The sequence below is a fragment of the Meriones unguiculatus genome, chromosome 4 (genome assembly GCF_030254825.1).
Source record: "Meriones unguiculatus strain TT.TT164.6M chromosome 4, Bangor_MerUng_6.1, whole genome shotgun sequence".
NCBI classification, from domain to species: Eukaryota; Metazoa; Chordata; class Mammalia; order Rodentia; family Muridae; genus Meriones; species Meriones unguiculatus.
Window position 1 is genome coordinate 60,527,552 of NC_083352.1, and position 6,036 is coordinate 60,533,587.

General features: G+C 41.9%; 1 pseudogene; it reads left to right on the top strand.

Moving 5' to 3' along the window:
* Window positions 1–2,080: 2,080 nt before the first annotated feature.
* On the top strand, window positions 2,081–2,826 carry LOC110564516 (3-hydroxyacyl-CoA dehydrogenase type-2-like; annotated as a pseudogene).
* The last annotated feature ends 3,210 nt before the right edge of the window (window positions 2,827–6,036 follow it).

Below are 6,036 nucleotides of genomic sequence, written 5' to 3' on the forward strand. Positions count from 1 at the left end.
ATGGCCAGCTTCACATCATTTAATCATGCTAGGTAGTATTTGGTTGGGTTTTGTTTGTTTTTGTGTTTTGTTTGTTTACTTGCTTGCTTACTGGTTTTCTTGAGACAAAGCTTCTCTGTGTATATCCCTGGCTGTCCTGGAATAGTCTCTCTGTAAACCAGGCAAGGCTTGAACTCACAGAGTTTGCCTGCCTTTGCCTTCCAAGTACTGGGATTAAAGTGCTGGGACTAAAGGCACATGTCACCATGGCTGGCTGCTAGTTAGTTTTAACTGACAAGTTAACACAACACAAAACTCATTTCAGAAGAGAGTCTTACTTAGGAATTATCTAGATCACCTTGACCTGTGGATCCCTATCTTAGAGTTTCATTGCTGTGAAGAAACACCGTGACCAAAGCAACTCTTGTAAAGGAAAATGATTAACTGAGGCTGCCTTCCAGTCTCAGAGGTTTAGTCTGTTATCATCATGGTGAGAAGCGTGGTGGCATGCAGGTAGACAGGGTGTTGGAGAAGGAGCTGAGAGTTCTACATCTTGATCTGGACAAGGCAAGGAGAGACTGTCCCACTGGACATGACTCGAGCATAGGAGATCTCAAGGCCTGCTCCTCAGTGAATATTTCCTCACACAAGGCCACACATTGTAACAGTGCCGCTCCCTGTTGGCCCACAGGAGTTAGTTACATTCAAACACCACACTATGTTTGAGGCACACTGTCTGATTTTTAACTGATAGAAGAAGATCCTGCCTACTGTGTCAGAATCGCCTAGGCAGGAAGTCCTGAACAGGGTAAGAGAGAGGAAGCTACCTGAGAGCCAGCGAGTGTATATGCCTTCTCCTTGCTCCTGAGTGTGGCTGTGATATGACTAGCTACTTGAGTTTCTGCCTTGAGTTCCCAGAAGTGATGAACTGTACCCTGAAACTGTAAGCCAAATAAACTCTTCTCTTCCGTATGTTGCTTCTGTCAGGTTATCTCTCACATCAACAGAAATAAAAGTAGGGCAGGAAGTGACCTTATTAGGTTTTGTTAAACATCCCAGTGGCTGTCAAATTCTAAGGGATAGTATCTGGGTTCCCTGTACATACACACACACATAAATCTAGTTTCTGTAAAAGGTGTAGCTTTTATGGTGAGATGTAAAACAACACTATTTGGAGCTGTGAGCAAGCCAAGGACCTCTTATGACTGTACAAAAGGGATACCAATTGCCAAACTTCAGCTGAGAAAATCTGTGGACCCTCAAACTTTAGTCCATAGTGTTGGAATTACACTCCACGTGGAGGAGGTCTTCTGACAATGCTAATTCTCTCAGCCATCGTTCGCCAAAGTAAGTCCTTCACCGAAACACACAAAGCCCCTTTAAGTTGTTCTTTTCCTGTGCCAGGACTAATTCGTCTGGTCTGAGTAAGTGGGGATCTGATACTGTTAGCTATTTCTGTGTTGCTTCTGGGCCTGCCATGCTCAGCCTTAGACTCAATCCACACTGCTTCTGTTTCACCTCAGTCTTCAAAGCAAATTCTTACCTTCTATGTATTACCTGATCGCTATTTCTGATGTCTCAAAAATAACTCCTGTAGCCAGGCATGTTGGCACAAGCCTATAATGCCAGCACCAAGGAGGCAGTAGCACTAGAATTGGCCCTTGTTTGAACCCAGCCTGGACTTCACAGTGAGTTCCAGACCAGCCAGAACTGTTGCAAAGTCCAACGTATTTATTCTGTTTTTCATGCATATCAAATCCAACTTATATTGAATCCTACCCTTCTGGAACCGTGTGTTTGTGTTTGTGTGTGTGTGTGTGTGTGTGTGTGTGTGTGTGTAGACCATGGTTGATATCTAGTGTCTTCCTCTATCACTCCTCACCTTATTTTTTTGAGACAGTATCTCTCTCTGATCCTGGACCAATCTGAATCATCAGAAAATGGGAAAGATTATTTGAAGAGTTTAAAGTTTCAATATTTGGAAACAGAAACTATGCAGGGATGGACAGGGCAAACGGACTGTATAACTGTGTAAATGCAATTCAGTGCCAATGAGGGCTTTACAAAAAAAAAAAAAAAAAAAAAAAAAAAAAAGGATAAGATGGCTGCCACAAGTCAGCATGTGAAGGGCCTGGTCATAATAATAACTAAGGGAACTTTAGGTCTTTGCCCAGCTGCAGCCAAAAGCCTGCTGGGACAAAGGGCCACAGATGAGCTTCTGGATCTACCTAACTCAGGGGATGAGGTCCCAGACAAGAAGTTAGGAGAGAGCTGCATGGTTGCCCCAGTCAATATGACATATATACAAGCAGCTTTGACTCTAGCAACAAAGAAGTTTGTCTATGTAGATGTGGCTGTCAGCTATGCAGGTACTTCAGTGGTCATTAAGGCTACAACCAAAAGAAAGACCAGGTCTACCCCATGGAGGAATCTCCAGCAGGTTCTCAATCTGACTCACATAGGCACTTTAATTTTAAGTATACCTAGTTGCTGGTGAGATGGGCCAAAATGAACCAGACAAGGGAGGCCAACATGGAGTTACCATTAAGAGTGCCAGTGTGGCTGCCTTTGATGGCCAGGTTGAACAAGCTGCATGCATTGCATCCAAAGGGGGCATAGTAGGCATGGCACTGCCCATTGCTTCAGATCTGGCTCCCATAGATAGGCATCTGTGTGGTGACAATTGTGCCAGATTTGTTTGCCACCCCACTGCTTACCACCCTTCCAGAAAGAGCACACAGCTTCTTGGCTTGCCAGGCACCCTTTCCCAGCTGACTAGGTGACCCTGCTGAATCGCTTGACACAGATCATAATCCAGAGCCCATTCTTGAAGAAGAAGTCATCTAGCTGGACAGGGCCATTAGCATGCAGCCTTAAAGGGCCAAAGCAGGAAAAACACCGGCCACTTTTCAGGTTGAAGGAAACCTTCCAGCCCCTTTGTAACTCTGCTCCAGTCACCCTATCACTCTATGCCTGAAAAACTCTCAAACTTAAGAAAAAAAAGGATAAAATAGCACTTTTTGTTATGTACATTTAACACAACAAAAGGAAGTACTATGGAACATGGTTAAAGGAATCTCATTTATTCCAGGACAAAAGAGAAGTGGGAAGGATGAAGAAAAGGGTCCTCTGTATTTAAAAAGTTGAAATCCTTTTGCATAAGAGCAAGAAACAAAAATCTTTGTAATCCTTGGTTATTAGTATTATTCGTACTTTTATAAATGCATGATGTCTCGTTCCAGTAGAAACTCACATCAGTGCATAATTCCATACTGGATCAGCACTGGGTGGCAGGACCTATGGAAGGTGATTAGATCACGGTGGTCCCTCCTTTATAAGAAGAGCAGTATAGTTTGCACAAGACTGAGCGAGGCAATCACAAGGATGTTTTACTGTAAAGTGAGGCTGGTGCCCCCTCCTTGTTCTCTTACATAGCTGCTCTTCCACATGCCCTGCCTGCTTTCTGATGTTCTACCATGAGCTTACACAGTGCAAAGCTCACAACAGAAGATGAGAAAGTGCTGGAACTCAATTTAACCATCAACTTCCTGACACCGGTAACTGAGAGCCAAGATAAACCTTCTTTTAATTACCGATTTAACCTCACCATAGCAACGGATAATGGACTAAGACACTGACATTTTTCAAGCCGTAGTTGTCTGAACAACAACAATAATAAAAATAATAAAAATCAGAAAGGCATTCTTTTTCTTCACCTTTTTGCTTTCTTTGCCGCTGAAATGATCACACAGTGATTTGAGGGGATAATGAACAGTGTTGTTCCCCGAAGCAGGAAACGTTAGCCACGCCTGGCTAGTTTCACGCCATCCACACACACACACGCGCGTTAATGAATGGACTAATTAATACTGCACTGCTGTATTCCATTCCATCTTTCCCCTATGTTTTCCTATCTGCCGACCCCACAGGCACATATGCGCCCAGAAACACACTCATATTCCACACGCACATTTTGTGAATTTGATTTCCTCCCACACGGAGAACCACCAGATTTATTTTATTGGCCAATTTTCTTCCTAGCATTTTTTGGAAGTTGTCTAAGGAGAAGGAAGTATGCATCTGTTGCCAGGCAACAAGAATCTCCAGAATGTGCATTGCTTTTCTTAGACAGAAGAAGGAGCATTTAATTTTTGCAACTGAGGTTTGATTTCAGCCCTTGAAAGGTCACTCAGATAATTCACAGTAATGACTTCTCTATATACACCATAAATCCAGGTTTTCCTGTCCCCAGAGTTAGGACCAAGAATTTTTAGCCAAAATATTGACCTTTCTGGTCTACAAATAACCACAGACCTAGTGGGCTTTTACAGGTGAAGTAGACTTTAATAAGTCTGAGATACAGAGATAAGGAGATAGGATAAGATGGTATGTATAAGATATGTATTGAGAAATGCATAATAATTAATCAATACAAATATGCATGGTTTGTGGAGAGAAAGTTTTTGAGGTGATTGCAGGAAATTAAAATATTGCTTCATGAGTAGAATGTAGTGACATAGTCACATGCTATCTATTCTACCTCATTTCATTTAGTTATTAATCATAGAAGGCCACATGTGAACCAAGAAAACTTTTTTCTTTTGAAAAGTTTTTCATAGGGAATGGGAAGGAGGATGGAGGGATGGGGATGTGGGCGTGGGACTGAGAGGGGAGAGGGGTGCTGAGATCAGGCTGTAAATTGATTAAATAAATTAATTAATGAAAAAGCAAAAAAAAAGGATAATACTTACAACCTAATCACAGAATTCAGAAGTCTAAGGCACAAGAGTCATCATGGGTTTTAGGCCAACTTGGACAATACAGTGATTATGAGGCCAACCTGAAGTACAGTTGGAACTTGTCTCAAAACAAACAAGCCCAAAGGAGAACAAAAGTCCAAGAAAGAAATTATTTTCTTCATCTAACATGATGGAGGAGCTTGACAGAAAGTTTAAGTCAATTCAGGAAGGTAGCAGGCATGCATGTGATCCACACACGTACATGTGAGCAAAACTCCTTTACATATGAGATAAAATGAGATGTTCATTCTGGTCTTTTAAATAGTAAAAAGTAGCTGTCGTCTAGAGACATGTTGCCTAGCAACACTTCTGTACACCTGGCTTTGTTGGCATTGGGATATTTGCATGTTTCTGGAAACCCACTTTGCTAGCCTTCCTTTCAGAAAGGTTTTTGTCATATCAAGTAGAGTAATTGAATTCTTAGGAAAGAAAAAGAGCAAAGCCAGAGACCCCAAAGACCTCCAGGCCTTCACGCATACACCAGAAACTGCCTGGTTATTTTTCACCTGCCTTAGAACATCACTTTAATGCAAATAGCCACTCCTAAGCAGCCTGAAGATCTGATGAAAAAGGAAGCTGACTAAAACACAGTACTGATGAAGTGTAAGGGTTTTGTTTCTTTGTTTCTATTTCTTTTTTTTTCCATTTTGCTTTTTATTTTTTATACTTCTCTTTCTATTGATTTAACCTTACCACCTATAAATAATAAAAGTTAATGGAAAGATTCTGTGAGAGGCCACCCCACTCCGAACTCCCCTTTTTGATAATCTTTAAGGAATACAAAATCAAAATGGAGTAATATTGGTCCAGGACACACAGCCTCAAGAGACCATTGTCAGTGAGACCTCACACACATCTTATATGAACTGTTAGTTCAAAGGCCAGCTTGCATCTTGACCTTTGGACTAAAGTGAGCTTCCATTCACGTGTTTTTGCTTAGGGTTTTAATCTCGTTAATGAATAAATGCACTGCCGCTTCCCAGATCCTTGACCGGGATTCCCTCTCACTCGGGTTCTTCTGAGAGCACCCACGTACCAACCACTCAACACAACACTAGATGTCAGCAGAGGTAGACAGTCTCAGCTAGCAACCTGAAAACCCGGGAAGAAATTCCCATGTACGTCACAGTTTATTTCTGCTAATCTTTTGGCACTCTCCAGTAGCAGCGAATCTTTTAAAACTCTTCATGTAACCCTGGCAATCCTGGTTTCTAACGGGATTCTGAAGGATGATTTATGGAGTCCCCCATATGATAAT